Source organism: Cervus elaphus, chromosome 2 (assembly GCF_910594005.1).
Source record: "Cervus elaphus chromosome 2, mCerEla1.1, whole genome shotgun sequence".
Classification (NCBI taxonomy): Eukaryota; Metazoa; Chordata; class Mammalia; order Artiodactyla; family Cervidae; genus Cervus; species Cervus elaphus.
Window position 1 is genome coordinate 11397690 of NC_057816.1, and position 19822 is coordinate 11417511.

General features: G+C 45.5%; 1 pseudogene; it reads left to right on the forward strand.

Moving 5' to 3' along the window:
• The first annotated feature begins 1222 nt into the window (after positions 1-1222).
• LOC122704743 lies at positions 1223-9986 on the forward strand (annotated as a pseudogene).
• Positions 9987-19822: the final 9836 nt, after the last annotated feature.

The following is a 19822-nucleotide window of genomic DNA, read 5'->3' on the forward strand; positions in this document are numbered from 1 at the left end:
TTAAGTTTTTGTGTGTTTGCTTTGGCGGACAAAATTTTTCATGGTATAGACCCTATAGGGGAAATTATATCAGAAATATATCCATATATCTTCAGTTGTTTTGTATGTCCCCAGTGATCTTTCTTTATAAATAGAAAGGAAACAAACATGTTCAATATGCATCCAGTCTCTTTTTAAATCAACCAGCTTGAATCTTGAATTACATTCCTTTCTATCCCCACTGCACTCCCAAGTGTAGGCTAGATAAAAACCTGCAGAGACTGAAGGCTGATTCCAGCACATCGTTGTGGACATTTCCTTCCCACTGACTTTTCGGGAAAAAAAAATTAGTTGCTAACATTAAAATCAGTAGATTGTACATAAATATCCAACCTTCTCATTCTCTTGAAAACATGGCCGACTGGCCTGCTTTCCAGCATGGTTTAAGTGGAGGAAAGAGTGCTCCCAGGGGTCAGGGTCCGGCATGGCCACCTCGTCCTACTATCATTTCTTTTGCCTCCTGGGGCCATGAGTTTGTGAGAACTAGACTGCTGGCTCTCTTAAGATAAAGACTACTTTCGTCTTGATCAGCTTTGACTTTGAAGCCTTTAACCCAGAACCCAGCACACAGTTCTTCCTTGTACATTTGTTGGATGATATAAAATATCTTGTGTAGGCATATGACATTTTTTCCATACTGAAACCAATGCAATGGAAGTACTGCTCTGCCCTAAGTCTCTGATGCAGACTGGCATCACAGGTGCCCTGATCTCTGCCATTAGACCCACTACCTAATGCCAGTTGTATGTCCCTGGGCTGTCTCTGAAGTCTTCACTTTGCCACTTGACAACTTATCCTCCTAGCAATCTCCTTTCCAACGAAGATAGCAATGCATATCTCATGAAGTGGCTAGGAAGATGACATGAAACCATGAATGTTGATTATGGTCCCTAGTTACCATTTTCATGATGTTCTTAGCAGATTTTTCCCCAAGTAAGCAAGGTTCTCCTTCTCCTTAGATGTCCATGCAGATCAGTTAGATTCTTCAGCCAAGCTTCAAGGAAGAGATTGCAGTTATATTGTCTGTATTCTGAGAAGCTTCAAAGTCCACTCGCCAAGGACACTGATGAAGGTAAAGATTTTATCGAAAGCTTTGTGTTTTTATCAGATCTATTAGTGGCATAAAGGGGAAAACTAGGGTAGGTCAGAGCATATATAACTAGGGGCTCCTGCTCACCAGTACATGCTAAGAACCTGAACTTCCTTGAGTACTTGGAGCCAGGAAAGAAGCATGAAGTGGCTTGTGCTCCTCGGGCTGGTGGTCTTCTCAGAGTGCATAGTCAAGTATGTATGGGGACTGTAAGCTGATCATCTTCCTTTCTCGGATTTTTCTTTTCATCTGATTATTCTTCCACCCATCAGGTTTAGATGGGAATGAATATTTCCCTGACAGTCTTGAAATTCAACCCTTACTTATTGATAAGTAGCTTGCTTTAGGAACTGTGGATCCCAAGGGTGTTGGTGTAGATTTGCATGGTTGCACAACTCTTGGGGTCCAGTCATGAGCTATTGAAAATGCAACTCCTTACAACTGTTCAGTGCAGAGTCTATGCAGATGTAGGTGTGGTCCTGTGGAATAGCACTTTTCTACATTTTATTCAACATGTCATCTTTGTTCCCTGTCTACTTCAGTGTGTATATGTCTATGTCTGCATCTCTGTATCACTATCATTTACCTCTCCATCTCTTTGGAAGTCTCTGTGAGTGTATTTCTCTCTGTGTTGTTTTAATTTTTCATTTGACTCATCCTTCCTTCTCAAGCCTTTGAATTTCCCTTACTTGTTGCCTATCTCCTGGATTCTTCTTTCAACTCCCCCTTCTCTTTCAACTTGGAGAAAGATACACTGTTTTATATACTGATTTATATCTGACAAGCAGTGTGACCACAGCCAACTCAGTAACCTCTTGCATTTCAAATTGCTCCCTTGTAAAAGAGTACGAGTCCCCCTTCTACCTCCTTCCTTGAGGTTCTATGAGAAGGATACAGTGGGATGGCAACAGCAATGCCAATGGCTGTCATTGTTGAGACTTTCTATTTATCAGGTACCTTATATCCATCACTTTATTTACCCCCAGGATATTCTATTTGGAGGGGGATTTGACCGAGGGGGAGACTGAGACACCACATGGTCATATGGCTTATCCCAGATTGCAGAACAGAATCCGTAATTAAACCTATGTCTTTGTCATGGTATATGCATAAAATTCTGATAATAATATGCCTCATAAAAATGATTAGAAAATACACAGGGCCATTACAACGACGGTTTTACCTTAACACTGACAGCTAACTGTAGCTTCCTCTTTGTTTTCTTTGTCAAATGCTCGGTAAAGAATACCTCTAACGAGAGTGAATATCATGAGAAAAACCCGCAGTGAAAAAAACATGCTGAACAATTTCCTGAAGGAACATGCTTACAGACTCTTCCTGACTTCTTCTCCTGGCTCAAACACAACTACTCACCCCCTGAGAAACATCAACGATGTGAGTATTTTGGGAGGATGGTGCTCCACAGCGCCCTCTGGTGCTCTAGACTAGCACCAGGGCTCATCCGGAGGTGCCAGGTGAGATGTTGGGGCTGGGGTTCCTGCAGGAGGCAGAAACTCTGGAAAACAGGGACCCCACCCAGAGGAGAACACACTCTCATCCTCAACTGTTGCTCTTTGTGACTGGGCCTGGAAATTAGCAGGTGGCAGGTAAATATCCATTTCTGTGTCAAATATGTGTCATTAATTTGACGGAGATTGTTCCCTCTGAAATAAGTGAGTCAGTCAGTTACAGATGAAGAGTGAACCGTCACTGATCAAATGGCAGAACCAATGGCAAAGTCATTGTGAATTCCCAGGTAGAAGAATTCAGTTTCCACAGACAAGAACCACAGCCGTAAAAAGTTACTGAACCCATATTCCGTGTAAGGCCATAAGTATCTAACATTGTGGTTACTGCTTTTAGATTAGAAAACGGGCTTATTCTGTCTTCAAGAATGCTCATGCTGGCCCGAGAGATAGGCATATTAGTAAATCATGTCAAATGAAAGGGTCACCTCTGTGCTTGATTGAATGTGGTCTGAGTTTAGAGGGAGTGGCTGAGGTTGATCAAGAAGGACCTCCTGGAGAAGGGGGTGCTAAGGCTGGGTTTGAAGAGACTACAGAGCTTCTCAAATGAAGGCACCAGGACTTCCCTGGGTGTGCAGTGGTGCTGGAGGTCCAGTGGTTATTCCTCTGAGCTTCCAATGCAGAGGTACCACTTCAACGCCTGGTCACAGAGTCAATATCCTGCATACCATGCAGCACAGGAAAAATATATCAAATGCAGGCACCTCTGTCACCAAAGTCAGTGAGCTGCAGTGGTTAGGAGTGATCTCAAGAGATATGTGACATCCAGAGGGAGGCATGTGTGTGGGAATAGAGGGTAGCCAGTTCTGTACTAACCCACTCCCTCCTTTTCCCTGTAGATGGTGTATGTGGGTAACATCACCATTGGAACACCCCCTCAGGAATTCCAGGTTATGCTTGACACAGGCTCATCTGACTTGTGGGTGCCCTCCGTCCTTTGTACCAGCCGATTCTGTTGTGAGTATAGACACCCCGTACCCAGATCATTTGCCCTTGCCCTGCCACTCTGTTTTGCACCCTTGGCACCTGATGACACTTATTCTTGTGTCTGCAGCTTCACACACTTTGTTCAGACATCTTGAGTCTTCCACCTTCCGGCCTACCCAAGAGACCCTCAGCCTCATATACGTTTCTGTGAGGATGAAGGGAGTTGTTGCTATTGACACCGTTCGGGTAAGAGTGTAACAAATGCTGAGTCAGGACTGGCTATGGAGTGACCACTGCTTGCAAAACAGATGCAGTACCATCTGGCAGGACCCTTCCTAGCCTAACTCCCATAGATAATTGCCATCTTACCCACAGGATCCTGTCCCTGGGGAGGCAGTGCCCGTGGTGACACACGAGCACACAGTTTAGCTAACCCAGAGAGTGGCTTGAGATGGGGACTTGCAGCTTCTCTGTCCATGAGCAGTTCAAGGTTCATTTTGCTGGAAGTGAGAAGAGGGGAAAAAAGCACCCAGTTTTATATTCTCAGACTGTTCCAGGCACTTTCAGGTGATAACTGGTTTAGTCCTGCAACAACCCCACACAGCAGTTACTCTGATTAGCTCATGAGACATATCAGGAAACAGAGGTGCAGACAGCAAGGGCCTTGCTGAGGACACACATGTGATAAACAGTGGAGCTCAACTGGCTTTTCAGGACTGAAGTTGCTGTGGGGTGTTTGGGGACAGGATAAATCTGATCTGGAGACCCTCGGGGCAGTCAAGGGCTTCAGGTATCCAGACTGGGAAACTGGAGGCCTGAGAAGTTAGGGGTCCTGATAAATGAGTTCTCACTCTAGGCAGCCTTTGAGAGTCCAACAAAACTTATGGCCTGCCTCGCCCAAAGTACTTGAGTAGTCCCCCCTCCAAAGTACTTGAGTAGTTCCCCCCTCTCTCTTTCTATCTCATACACACTCACACAAAGACACACATATCCCAAAAAGTGTATCCCCAGGCAGTAATTTCATAGATCACTGCAATTAAGATTGTGTTTTCAGCTTCCGTGTTCCTGGACAGACGCAGAATTCACAGTACCTTACAGAGAATGCAGTCTATTCCTGTCATTAGGTCACAGTGATGCCAAAGAGAAGGCTACCTTGCTCTTGGCTCCTTTTGTCCACAAGGGGGCACCGATGGGCCCTGACTTGGCTTTTGGTTGCCCCACCTGTACAGAAGCCACGAGGCCAATTTGACTCACTCAGGTGGTGTCTTTCACAGGGGCAGATGTTTTAAAATTCATAGCCTCTCACAAATGGAACCCAAATTCCCGTCTCAGCTTGGTCTAACCGCCTGAGGTCCACCGAACACACAGCCCAGCCTCAATTCTTCTCTGAGGATCTAATGGCAATGCACCCCAGCCCAGTCCTATCCCCAGTTCATATATCGGTAAGTGGGATCACTCTTCTCTCCCACAGATTGGGGACCTTGTAAGTACTGACCAGCGATTTGGTCTAAGCATGGAGCAATCCGGGTTTGAGGGATGGCCTTTTGATGGCATCTTGGGCTTGAGCTACCCCAACTTATCTCTCACTGGAGGCATCCCCGTCCTTGACAACCTGAAGAATCAAGGTGCCATTTCTGAGCTGGTTTTTGCCTTATACCTGAGCAAGTAAGTCTGAGGTGGAAAATCCATTTCTCCGAATTAGCTGTGATTTGCTTTCAGGTGTAGGAAATTTATAGAACACTTGATAAAGAAGTATCCTGAGAAATAATCTAATCCAAGATAACTATGGCCCCAGGGCCCTACCTGGCTTCACCACTGGCTTTTATATATAACGTTTTATTGGAACATAACCCTGCTCCTGGGCTCAAGATCAGTACCCTGGTCTAGGGGGATGAGTGAGGAGGAAGACTAATGGAAGCAACAGGAAACAAGTTGAAGGAAAAGGCAATAGGATTTGCTTATGCGTTTGATAAGGAAGGAGAAGGATGGTGGGTATCTTTCCTTCCTCATTAGCACTTCACTGTGAGCCCAGGACCAGCTACCCAATTTGCAGGAGCCAGTGAAAAATGAAAGTGTGGGACACAAAACAAAAGTGTGGGACCCCTTGTTCAAGAAATATTAGGCATTTCAAGACAGGGAGAGCAGAGGTGGGGTCCCTTCTGAGTGTGGGGCCCTTTGGACTGTAGAGGTCACAGGCCTTTGGAGCCAACTCTGGGTGACCTGATCCCACAGCCTTAGCACTCCAAGGCCTTGATTTTCCTGAAAAAATGACAAGTTGGACAAGGAGAGAGCCAAAATGCTTCAGCACCCTGTCCTCTGAGGGTGTCTGAGCACTCATGTCACAGGAGGTCCAGGGCATCTTCAGAAGATATAGTGGGTGCAGTCCAGCCAACTGACTCAGATTCTACCCTCCTCTGTGCCACTCAAAGCCAGTAACCATCTCAGTCTGGTTCTCAATTGCTCTTAGACTCGATTTCTGCATCTGTAGATGGGGATCTTGTTGGGTCTTGATGGGTGGAGAAGCAAAGATCTCAGACAGTGATGTTGTTACCATCCTCCAAGGATCCCCCCGCTGTCTTCTCTCTACAGAAGCAAGCCAGAGGGCAGTGTGGTGATGTTTGGTGGGGTGGATAAATCCTACTACCAGGGAGCACTCAACTGGATACCATTGATCCAAGCGGGCTACTGGTGTGTCCACATGGACCGGTAAGCCTCTCCCTCTGAGTGTCAGCCCAAGGGATGCTCCCACTACTGTACATGGACAAAGGCAGACACACAGAAATGCATTCTCAGACAAATAGACACAGAAACATATACACCACCCACAATGACACAGATAGACCCACAGACACATGGAAACACAGAAGCAGACACATATAAACATACACAGAGACACATATAAGCATGCAAAACTTGCATAGCTAATCAGAGACACAGAAGCACACACAGAGACACATACAAACACACAAGCACATAGATACACAAAAAGCCCATGGGTTCATAATCCCCAGGCCTCCTGACCAGGGCTCTGACCTTGGTCCTCACAGGGTCCAGAGAGGTCTGTGCAGCTGGGAGAGCCTTGCACCTGCTACCCTGTGAGGTGGGGAGCACGGTCAGAGGACTCTGCAGTGTGGTGAACAGGATCAGGGAGTATTTCACCAGCCTGGACAGAGAGATAAGATAACCAACTGTCCAGGGCTACCTGGGACCAAGGAAGTTCTCAGTACAAATAAATGTCAATTTAAAAACAGGGCAAGTCCTGAGCAAATGCGGACAATGGGTCTCCTTATGGAGAAGCTACCCAGTGGTGGAGAAAGATTGGCTGCAGTCTTAAAACGTGAAAGCAACTAATAAAAAATACACCCCACATCCCTGGGCACAGAGTGGGGCAGGGGCTAAAACTGAGAGAATCAGAAAGGTGGGATCCAGGAGTGACCTGAGGACAAGAGGCAATAACTGAAAGGATTCTGTGTGATACCCTCAGACAAAAGCTGACCTGTCCTTTGGAGTTTCTGTGGGCTAGTCATGTATTTCCTGGCCAGGGTCTCAGGGTCTGAGCTGGTTGTAGGAGCAGTGCTGGGAGACACCCTCTTCCAGAGGAGCCTCTGTCTCCCCCTTCCTTCTATGAGAATCTGCTGCCCTTGCAAATATCCATCTTCACTCTGTGTTTGACCCATTATTTGTTCCCCACCAGATACAGCTCTCTGGATGTTTCTCATTATTTTCACAGTCTTCATTCACTCATTGAACAGACACACATTGGGCATCCACTGTGTGCCACGCACTTTAGGGAAGCAATGAGAACAAAACTCGCCCTCACATCTAAGAAGGCAGATGCACAGAAATGACACACTCACTTAGTGAATTGACTTTGGTACATGCTAGACGTGTGGAAGGGTCTACAGAGAGTGACCAAGAAAGGAGACCGACAAACATCGGGAGAAGTCTTCCTTGAAAACAATACAGTTAAGCTGGAATCTGGAAGATGAGAAGAACTTTGCTAGTCAAAGGGGAGGGGACTCTTCTAGGAAGGAAAAGCAGCTTGTGTCAAGCTACAAAAGATCCTGGTGTATTCAAGTCCTGCATCAAGGATGTCAAGGGAGGTGCTGTGTCGAGAGCAGATGAAGAGAGTCAGGGCAAGAGACAAAGGGCTGTTTCAGAGACAGTCAGAAAGAGGGCAGCTCTGGGGAGACTCAGAGTGACCTCGATGTGCACTTTGTCACACTCTCTCTTAGCATCTCCATGAACAGACGCATTATTGCTTGTAATGGCGGCTGTGAGGCCCTTGTGGACACCGGGACATCACTGATCCTTGGCCCAGGAAAACTGGTCGATAACATCCTGAGGCTCATCGGTGCCACGCCACGGGGCTCCAAGGTGAAAGGTCATGCCCCAGGGTCAGTCCCAGTCTCCACACACAACAAGGATCTCCAGGGCCAACCTGTCTCCCTCTCTCTCTAACAGCACTACGTTTCATGTTCTGTGGTCAATACCCTGCCCTCTATTGACTTCACCATCAACGGCATCAACTACCCAGTGCCAGCTGAAGTCTACGCCATCAAGGTGAGGGGACAATACTGAGGGTTGGTTCTCAAACTGGAGTTTGCAGGATCCCCTGGGCTGCTGCTGGGAAGAGGGCGCCCTCTGCAGGCCATGTCACACCATTGCAGATGCTTCTGAGCCTTGTGGCTGGGCCAGTGCCTCCCACAGAACCAACTACCTGAGAGTAAAGGGCCGTCTGGGACACTGATCATCCTGAAATAAATGTGGAGACGCCACACCATGCTGGCATGGTGGGAGTCACAAGGCGAGGGGAACCCTGAGGGCTTCAGTCCTCAGAGAGCTTCAGTTCAATCTGAACTCTTAGGTGCATGAACATGAAAGTCAGCACTAGCAGTCCCTGAAATAGGCCATTTTACAAGGAGAATGGCTGGGGACAATCCCAGTGTGATGTCCCATCATAAATTAACAGTCTCCCTTCCCTTCTCAAAGTTTTCCTGCTTTGGATGATAAATCACACGGTCACCCTAGATCTCGGCTGCTTCTTCCCCTTCTTCTGGCCAGGTGCCCCCTTTGTGAATTGGGGTACATGACACCTCTGTGGAGATGTTGGATACTAAGGTGAATAAAGGGTGCACAGTGACTGCTCACCCCGGCACAGGGTGGAGGCTTCATGTCAGCCCCCTGTGGGAGTACATAGCAGGCTGATGGGCTCAAAGAAGGCTTTGAGGAAGGGAGGGAATTTCAGGAATTCTAAGACAACAAACTCATGGAGCCATATGGAGGGTTGCTTGGTTCTAGGCAACACTACACTGGATTCCATGCAAATGGCATCCCAAGGTGCTCTGCACTGGGGCACTGGGGACTTACTAGGGGTGATGAGGACTACAGCCTGACCGGTGGGAATGGGGAGCCAGAGTACGTTACCCAGTTAAGCCTGGAGCGGCCAAACAGGGTGAGTGTGGGCTGAAGGTTTCCCAGAGTTCCTGAGCTAAGTCTTCATGAATGTGTTGAGGGCACTGCTATATTTAAGATGGATAACCAACAATGAGTTACTGTGTAGCACAGGCAACTCCACTCAGTTATATGATAGCCTGGATGGGAGGAGTTTCTTTGGGACCAGGATACATAGATACATACAATTGAGTCCGTTTAGTGTCCACCTGAAACCCAGAATATTGCTAATCAGCTATACTCCAATAAAAAATAGTTTTTTAATAAAGTTTGGATCGTGGGGATGCCGGAGGAGGACCTGCATTCTCGGTAGAGAAAACAAGGAGCAAGAGTCAGGAGAAAAGAAACAGGGACTGAGGAGAACCAGGGGACACTCTTGTTCTTTTGTAAAAATTGTTGAAGTGTGGCTGATCTTCAGCGTCGCCTTAAGTTATGCTGCACAGCAATGTGACTCAGTCATACACATAAAAAATATACATTCTTTTTCTTATTCTCTTTCTTGTGGTTTATCACTGGATTTTGAATATAGTTCCTTACTCTCTACAGTAGGACTTTGTTGTTTATCATTCCACTGTTTCCCCAGCTCCCAGTCCTCCACTCACCACACTCTTCCTCATGGCAGCCACATGTGTGGACCCTTTTTGGTTTTGGATGAACTGTCATATCCCCTGCTGCTCATAAAACCACTTGATTCCTATCAAAAGAGGGGAAATGAAATCAAGAACGGTGCTCGGTTTGGATATTGGGGTGAGTTGTTGATAAGGGTCAGGCTGACTGGTGTGTGTTTCTGACTTCCCCAGGATTCTACCGGCGACTGCTACATATTCTTTAAACAGATCCCAGTGGGTAGATCTACAGAGACCTGGATCCTGGGTGACGTCTTCCTGAGGCAGTATTTCTCGGTCTTTGATCGAGGAAATGACAGGATTGGCCTGGCACAGGCAGTGTAACACTTGGAGTGATTCAGGAATCAGTAAGGCCACTCCTAACACACCCTCTCTCACACTTAGGGCACTCCTGCCCAGGATGCTGATGAACTGCATTTGGTGGTCTGCACACCCTATTCTCAGTAAAGAATAAAGGGTTTCACTCGTAATGGTGCTGAAACAAATGGGTGCCTCTGTTTGTGTCTGGGAGTGAAGTATCTAGAACCAAGTCTGAATCAAAATTGAGAGGAGCCCAACTCCAACTGGCTTCAAGGAAAAGGCAGACTCATTGAAATGATTCTGGGAATCCAGGACACAAGAATCAGAGCAAATACAGAGATCTCAGTGACTGGACCCAAGAAATCAGAAGTCATCAGTTCTCTCTTTCCCACCCTCACTCTTTCCCTTTGCTCTTCTTTGGGGGTCTGAGCCCGACAACTTCCTTCCTTAAGTCTTCTACACCTAGTGAGGGAGTCCAAACTACCTGCCCTAGGGTTTTATATCCCCAAGGCATCACCTAGTAAGGAAAGAAGCTCGGAGATATCAGCGTTCAATGGTGTTCTCTGAATGACCCACCTCAGATCACATGCACAGCACCAGATCAGCCATCCTGGCAGGACCATGGGGTCCTAAGACTGGCTTTACATGGTCATTGGCCCTGACCCAGCAGCACACATGATTCTCAGTTTCCTCCAGAACTACATGACTGAAGCTGGGGAGAGGCAGTCCCAAGCATAGTGGCTAGGGGATGGTCTAGGCCATGGAAGAGTTCGTGATGACCCACCAACTTCACTATCTCCTCATTCAGAGGAATTCTAAGGGGTAATGAAATAGTCTCTCTTCATCCCATCTCAGATGATCTTATCACTGGGCTTCCCCTCCAGGGGAGTTTGGTTGAGGTAGTTCATGCAGAGCTGGTTCCCTCTTGTTCCCACACTGCAGTCACCAGCTCTCTGCCACATATGCCTGCTCTGTCCTTTCCAGTCCTACTGGTAAGTGCTGGCCCCAGTGGATCCCGGAACCATCCCCCTCCTCCAGGGCCCAGTTTGCACCTTCCTTGGCCTCCAGTGCTGCTGGGGAGAATGCAACACATGTATCGGGGGACCCAGGGTACACAGAGCCTTCAGCCTTTCTGAGCTTCCTCCAGGGGTGGAGCTACAAACTCTTTGCTTGGATCTGCCATGGTTAGGTGCTTTTGCAGGGGAAGCATCCATTCTTTCCACCTGGAGGCCCTCAGTAGATGCCTCAGCTAAAACAGCAGGGGTCAGAGGTTGATTTCCTTTCAGATTGACTGGTTTGATCTACTTGTTGTAAAAGGGACTCTCAAGAATCTGCTGAAGCACCACAGTTCGAAAGCTCAGTTTTTTGCCATTCACCCTTTCTTATGGTCCAGATAGCACATCTGTAAATGATTACTGGAAAAATCATAGTTTTGACACTTCAGACCACTGTAGCAAAGTGATTCTCTGCTTTTTAATACACCGCCCAATTTTTCATAGCCTTTCTTCCTTCCAGGGAGCAAGTGTGTTTTAATTTTGTGGCTGCAGTCAAGGTCCATAGTGATTTTGGAGCCCAAGAAAATATTCTGCCACTGTTTCCACTTTTCCCTCATCTATATGCCTTGAAGTGGTGGGATTCGATGCCATGAATGTTCAGTATGTTTTTGTGAATAGTTTTTTGAACGTTGAGTTTTAAGTCAATTTTTGCATCTCCTGTCCTCATCAAGAGGCTCTTTAGTTCTTTTCTTTCTGCCATTAGGGAGGTGTCATGTTCATATCTGTGGATGTTGATACTTCTCCCAGCAATCTTAATTCCAGCTTGGGATTTATGTAGACCAGCATATCGAATGAGGTATCCTACATAGAAGTTATATAACAAGAGTGGCAATGTACACCTTGTCACACTCCATTCCCAATTTTAAATCTTTCCGTTGTTCCGTGTCTGATTCTAACTGTCACTTTTTGACCTACATGCAGACTTTTCAGGAGACAGGTAAGGTGATCTGGTACTCCCATTTCCTTAAGAATTTTCCACAGTTTGTTGTGGTCCACACAATGAAAGACTTTAGCATAGTCAGTGAAGCAGACAGAAATATTTTTCTGGGATTCCCTTGCTTTCTCTATGATTCAATGGATGTTGGCAATTTGATCTCTGGTTCCTCAAACCAGTTTGTACATCTGGAAGTTCTCAGTTCATGTACTGTTGAAGCTTAGCGTGAAGGATTTCGAGCATTACCTTGCTAGCAATTGAGATGAGCGCAATTGTTTGATAGGTTGAACATTCTTTGAAATTGCCATTCTTTTGGATTGGTTGAAAACTGACCTCTTCCTGCACTCTTGCCACTGCTGAGTTTTCCAAATTGCTGACATATTGAATGCAGTCATTTTATAGCCTCATTCCTTGGGATGTTTTAAACAGCTCAGCTGGAATTCCATCACCTCCACTAGCTTTGTTTGTAGTGATGCTTCCTACGGCCCACTTGACATCATACTTCAGTGTATCTGGCTTTACAAGAGTGACCCAAGCATCGTTCCTATCCCTAATTTATGACCATTTTTGTACAGTTCATCTCGGCATTCTTTCCACCTCCTCTTAATCTCATCTGCTTCTGGTAGGTTTTTGCCTTTGTTGTCCTTTATTGTGCCCATCTTTGCATGAAGTGTTCCTTGTTAGCTCCAATTTTCCTGAAGAGTTCTATACTCTTTAAATTCTGTTATTTTCCTCTAATTCTTGCACTGTACAGTTACAAAGACTTTCTTATCTCTCCTTGATTTTCTCTGGAGGTCTGCCTTCCATTGGGTATAGCTTTCCGTTTTTCCTTTGCCTTTCACTTCTCTTATTTTCTCAGCTGTTTTTAAGACCTCCTCAGGCAAGCACTTTCCTTCTCATATTTGTTTTTCTTGGGGATGGTTTTGGTGACCACCTCCCTACAATGTTACAAACCTCCACCCATAGTTCTTCAGGCCACCCGACCTAATCCCTTGAATCTTTTTCATCTCCACCATATAATCATAAGGGATTTGATTTAAGTCATAGTTGAATGTTTTAGTGGTTTTCCTTACTTCAATTTAAGCCTGAATTTTACATGCTTCTGCCTAAGCATTGGTGCCAGATTACCACCCACCACTCCCGGTGGGTGTGGAGCAAAAACACACAAATTGAGGACTGTTGCCCTGGGTTTTTGCTTGGCCATTCATGTGTATAGGTGTGTGAACTTGATCAAGTCCCTTAACCTCAGTTGTCTCATCTGGAAAATGGGCACCATGATGATAATTCCACCTTCTAGATTGCATGTGTGCCTGCTGAGAACAAGCGGTACTGAGAGGGCTTTCTGGGTTCCTGAGTCTGGAACAAATATGAATTATTCTCCCACCTGGGGAGAAGGGAATCTGCTACTTAGAGGTTATGGCTGCCATGCCCAAGGCTAAATATTGATTCAAGCCAAATGACCTCTATTTTCTGAACCATGACAGAGAACTCTGACTGAGTCAATGCTTCTGTTTTCTGGGCTCCAACAAGAGCTAATGATTACTGGCTCAGATTACTCCCTCCCCAGCCTTACCTTTCAGGCTTTCCTTGCCAACTACTTCTAGCCTGAAATTGCGCTGCACAGAAAGTTATTAGGCTTTTGGTATCTTGTCAGTTTCCCATATCTCCAGCATAGCAACAAGTGGCTATTATGGCTACTTGTCATACCATCAACTATGGCAACCTGTACAGTCCAATCTCAGCCTGTTAAATGAAACTGTCCCCATTTGGCCCCTCATGTTGAAATTACCTACAGTTGCCATAGAAATGTTACTATGCTTGCTGTTTAATGACAAAGTATGTGTGGACCTCATCTAGTTTTCTTTCCCAAGCATGATTCCAAACATGCAGTGAAGTAACCAGACATTGACTCATCTAACTATCCAGAGGAATTTACAAAAGCAAACCACCCATTGTGCATTTCTCGCTTGCCCAAAACACCATTGAAGTGATCTGCTGCAACAATGGGATACATTGACATGTACACTCCAGAAGGGACACTTTTTATGGATTCGTTTTCCACCTAGTGCAGACTGTTTACCACATGCCTCGCCCTCCAGCAGCTGGTCACCTGCTTTTTTCAGACTCAGCCCACTCTTGTTTCCTTCCACATCCCTCAGTAAAATCTAGAGCACAAACTCAGTCAAAGCTCTGACTCCTGCAGAAAACAGTTTTTTGTTTTTTTAGAAAACAATGTTTGGTCACACATTCAATATCTTGTGCTCCTTGCCTTGGATTCAAGGAACTGCACCAGAGAATGGGAAGCGTCCACTTCCACCTAAATTTTTCTCCACTCCCACAAGGCCCAGAGGCTTCACTGGACCCTCTGTTCTCATTGGTATTATTCAGTTGCTAAGTCATGTCTGACTCTTTGTGATTACACGTATGGCAACAGAACAGGCGTCCCTGTCTTTCACTATTTTATGTAGTTTCCTCAAACTCATGTCCATTGAGTCAGTGATGCCATCTCACCATCTCATCCCTTTGATCCCTCTCCTTATGCCTACAATCTTTTCCAGAATCAGGGTCTCTTCCAATGAGCTGGCTATTCACATCAGATGGCATAAGTGTTGGAGCTTCATCTTCAGCATCAGTCCTACCACTGAATCATGCTCTACCACTTCCAAAACAAAACTCATGTTTCCAATCATCTAACAAAATTGAGGATTGATAAAGTTTAATAGAACAGGGATCTTGTCCTCTGGGAAATCCCAGCATTGTAGCCCTGCCTTTCTGTTACCATTCTCTCCACCTGGCATAGAGTTGCTTCCCTACAGCTTCTCCAGCTTGAAATGGCCTGCTGACCCATCATTGTTAGCTATCCAGGAATTGTTCCTTCCTCCTTCCCCAAAGACTTCTGCTTGCTCCCTGATTGTCCTCTGTACATCAGTTCAGTTCAGTCTCTCAGTCATGTCCAACTCTTTTCTATATCATGGGGTGCAGCACGCTAGAGTTCCCTGTCCATCACCAATTCCCACAGCTTGATCAAATTCATGTTCATCAAGTTGGTGATGTCACACAATAATTTCATCTTCTCTGTTCCCCTTTGTCTCCTGCCTTTAATCTTTCCCAGCATCAGGGTCTTTTCTAATGAGTCAGTTCTTCCCATCAGGTGGCCAACGTCTTGGAGGTTCAGCTTCAGCATTGGTCCTTCCAAAGAATATTCAGGACCGATTTTCTTTAGGGTGGACTCGTTGGATCTCCTTGCAGTTCAAGGGACTCTCAGGAGTCTTGTCCAACACCACTGTTCAAAAGCATCAGTTCTTTGGTACTCAGCTTTCTTTATGGCTCAACTCTCACATCCACCCACGACTTCTGGAAAAAGCCATAGCTTTGATTATACAGAGGTTTACTGGTAAAGGAATGTCTCTGCTTTTTAGTATGCTCTCAAGGTTTTTCATAGTTTTTTTTTTTTTTTTTCCCCAAAGAGCAAGTGTCTTTTTTTCCCACAGCTGCAGTTATTTTCTGCAGTGATTTTGGATCTCAGGAAAATAAATTCTGTCACTGTTTTCATTGTTTCTCCATGTATGTGCAATGAAGTAATGGAACTGGGTGCAATTATCCTTGTTTTTTTTATCTCTATGTATCACATCAAAGCCATCTGCAAGAAAATGAAATGCATAAAGGCAAAATGGTTGTCTGAGGAGACCTTACAAATAACTTAAGAAAGTAGAGAAGCAAAAGTCAAAGGAGAAAAGAAAGACATACCCTGTGAATGTAGAGTTCCAAAGAACAGCAAGAAGAGATTAAAAAAAAAAAAGTCTTCCTAAGTGATCAGTGCAAAGAAATAGAGGAAAACAGTAGAATGGGAAAGATCAGAGATCTGCTCAAGAAAATTAGAGGTAGGGAAGGAACATTTCATGCAAGATGGGCACAAAGAAAGCCAGAAATGGCATGGATCTAGCAGAAGCAGAATATATTAAGATGTGGTTGAAAGTATATATAGAAGAACTATACAAAAAAGATATTGATGACCCAGATAACCACAATGGTGTGAGCACTCGCCTAAGGCTAGACATCCTGAAATGTGAAGTCAAGGGGGGCTTCAGAAAAATAACTATGAGCAAAGATAGTGGAGGTGATGGAATTGCTGTTGAGCTATTTGAAATTCTGAGATGATGCCGTTAAAGTGCTGCACTCAATATGCTCTGTGGTTCCGTGGTGACCTCACATGGCTTATGGCAGATACCTGTTGGGGGTTTATACAGACCTGCCAATGCCAAGAGGCACCCATTGCTTCTTTGGGGGATCCACGGGAAATGGGCAAAGTGTGTGGACTGAACTCTCCTTTTCAGTCAAACTTTTCGGTCTCTTTGACCATTTCAGAACTCCTTGGAATTAGAAGCACTAACCTAATCTGTCAGATCATAGACTGTCACGGGACTTGTGATCTATGCTAATACTGTGTGTGATGACTTTGGTCCCAAACTTGGATTGGTAGTCAGGAAGCGCCTTGCCTTGCTAGGCATGGACAGTTTGGAAGCTAGATGGAGCTCTAGCTTCAAGAGCACCTCTGAGGTTAAAGGTTACTCAGATTGGAACTAGAAGGGATTTTTTTCCCCCGCTTTGGTAACGCTGGCTCTGAGTGGGCCAGAGGAGACTCTTATACTGGTGTGGTGACACTTAGGAGGCTCTTATATTGGTGTGGTACGGCTTGGAAGGAACATCTCAGTTTTATGTTCGTCTCTGTCATATTGTGGTCAGGAATTTACTCAGGGTCGTGCCCAGGCACTCAGGTGACGAGAACATTTCCCCCAGCAGTTTAGCCTGGGAGGCATTCTGGAAGGTTACTTTGATTGCACCCTGGGTGGCATCAGATGCAAGTAAGATTTTAATGGTGAGGAGCTGGACATCAGTCAGGGATGCCATCAGGTCTACCCCTGGTGCATCTCCACCCCATCTCAGTGGTAGAACCGGGAGTGACGAGTAGGTTGCCTGCATCAGTAAGGGACCGACTAAGTCCAACCTGGAAAGAAAAGCTTTGGGGTAAAGTCTGTCTATACCCCCATCTAGAAAAAGCAGGATGCCTCTGGTAGAAAGACGGGAGCTAAGAATTCCAGCCTCACTACTTTGAACTGTATCCTGAGAAACTGGGATAGATTTGATCCCCAGGGCTTAAAGAAGACACACCTGATCTTCCTATATGATACTGCATGGCCACTGGATCCATTGGAGGACAGCGAATGGTGGCCGGTTGGAGGGTCTCTTAAGTATAATACTGTTTTACAATTAGACCAGTTCTGTAGAGAACAAGGGGAATGGGTAGAAGTAGCATATGTGTTGCCCTTTTTCTCTCTGTGAAATATGCCAGACTTAGGTCCTAAGGGTATAGATTTGGGAGTGAAAACTTCAGCTCCCTCCTGTCCTCCTACTGTGCTAGATGAGATGGAGGACAGGAGACAAAGAGATAAAGAAAAGCAGGTTTCTCCAATCTATCCCTGGGATCATATATGCACAGAGCAGCCAGACAGACTGAGGAACAGCCACACAAGCTGTTGCCTCTTCATGAAGCACCCACCAGGAGAAATAATCAGTCTATGAGAGTTAATAAGCCTTTTTCTTATCAAGAAATACAAAAAATCAAGGAGGATCTAGGAGACTATTTATAGGACCCAGAAAAATACATTAGAGCTTTCAAAGGTGTTACTCTGCTTTATGACCTTACTTGGAAAGATGTAATGTATGTCTTGGGGCAAACACTGACTCCTGACTCAAAGACTCAAGTTTTGGGGAAAGTGGTTGCTTATGGAGATGAATGGTTTGTTAATGAATCAGTAGGGAAGAGGGAGGAGGAGATAACCACCCTCCACACTGGAAATCAGGTGGTCCCAATGACAGAACCAGATGGGATTACAACACAGCTAAAAGAAGATGGGATCAGAGTCATATTGTCAGATGTGTTCTTGAAGGATTCAGGCAGGCACCTGCTAAGACTTTCAGTTCAGTTAGTTCAGTCTACTTGCTCGGTCATGTCTGACTCTTTGTGACCCCATGAATCACAGCACGCCAGGCTTCCCTGTCCATCCTCAATCCCTGGAGTTTACTCAAACTCATGTCCATCGAGTCGGTGATGCCATCCAGGCATCTCATCCTCTGCCGTCCCCTTTTCCTCCTGCCCCCCAAGCCCTCCCAGCATCAGGGCCCCTTCCATTGAGTCAGCTCTACGCATGAGGTGGCCAAAGTATTGGAGTTTCACCCTCAGCATCAGTCCTTCCAATGAACACCCAGGACTGATCTCATTTAGGATGGACTGGTTGGCTCTCCTTGCAGTACAAGGGACTCTCAAGAGTCTTCTCCAACACCACAGTTCAAAAGCATCAATTTTTCGGTGCTCAGCTTTCTTCACAGTCCAACTCTCACATCCATACATGACCACCGGAAAAATCATAGCCTTGACCAGACAGACCTTTGTTGTCAAAGTAATGTCTCTGCTTTTTAATATGCTATCTAGGTTGGTCATAACTTTCCTTCCAAGGAGTAAGTGTCTTTTAATTTCATGGCTGCAATCACCATCTGCAGGGATTTTGGAGCCCCCCCCCCAAAAAAAAAGTCTGACACTGTTTCCTCTGTGTCCCCATCTATTTCCCATGACGTGATGGGACGAGATTCCTTGATGTTAGTTTTCTGAATGTTAAGCTTTAAGCCAACTTTTTAACTCTCCTCTTTCACTTTCATCAAGAGGCTTTTTAGTTCCTCTTCACTTTGTGCCATAAGGGTGGTGTCATCTGCATATCTGAGTTTATTGATATTTGCCACAGCAATCTTGATTCCAGCTTGTGCTTCTTCCAGCCCAGCATTTCTCATGATGTACCCTGCATATAAGTGAAATAAGCAGGGTGACAATATACAGCCTTGACATACTCCTTTTCCTATTGGGAACCAGTCTGTTGTTCCATGTCCAGTTCTAACCATTGCTTCCTGACCTGCATAAGGTTTCTCAAGAGGCAGATCAGGTGGTCTGGTATTCCCATTTCTTGAAGAATTTTCCACAGTTTATTGTGATCCTCACAGTTGAAAGCTTTGGCATAGTCAATAAAGAAAGATAAATGTTTTTCTGGAACTTTCTTGCTTTTTTTTAATGTTCCAGTGGATGTTGGCAATTTGATCTTTGGTTCCTCTGCCTTTTCTAAAACCAGCTTGAACATCTGAAAGTTCATGACTCACGTATTGCTGAAGCTTGGCTTGGCCTTTAAACTATGGCAAATTAGCAGACATTGAACAGGAGAAGAAGGAAGTTCCTGGTAAATTCCTAGGTAGACTGAGAGAAGCCCTTGGAAGATTCACTGAGATTGATCCCCAAAATGAAGAGGGACAAGTGATTTTAAAGGATAGATTTCTCACTCAGTCGGCTCCAGATATCCTCCATAAGCTATTAAAACGTGTGTATGGACCAAATCAGTTTTTACATACCCTGTTACAACTGGCTCAGACAGTCTATTATGGTAGGGAAAATGAGGAAAAGAAAGAAAGGCAGAAAAGTACATGGGGACAGGCAGAAACCCTCACAATGGCTATGAAAATCGTTCTGAAACAGCCTGAGAAAAATGCACAGAGGGACCTAGGTGAAAAGGGATAGGCTTGCTATTGCTGTGGAAAGGAGGGTCACCACAAGCGGGATTTCCCTCAGACATCCAAGCCGCCCCCGGTTCCATGTCCAGTCCGCAAGGGACCACATCGGACAAGATGGCCCACAGAGGCGTGGGTTTCAGGGGTCAGACTCTCAAGACAATCAGGACTGAATATGCCCGCAGATCCCCACACATTCTCCTTTCCTAATTACACCTGAGGAACCCCGGGAATTAATAACTGTGGGGGGCCAATTCATCAATTTC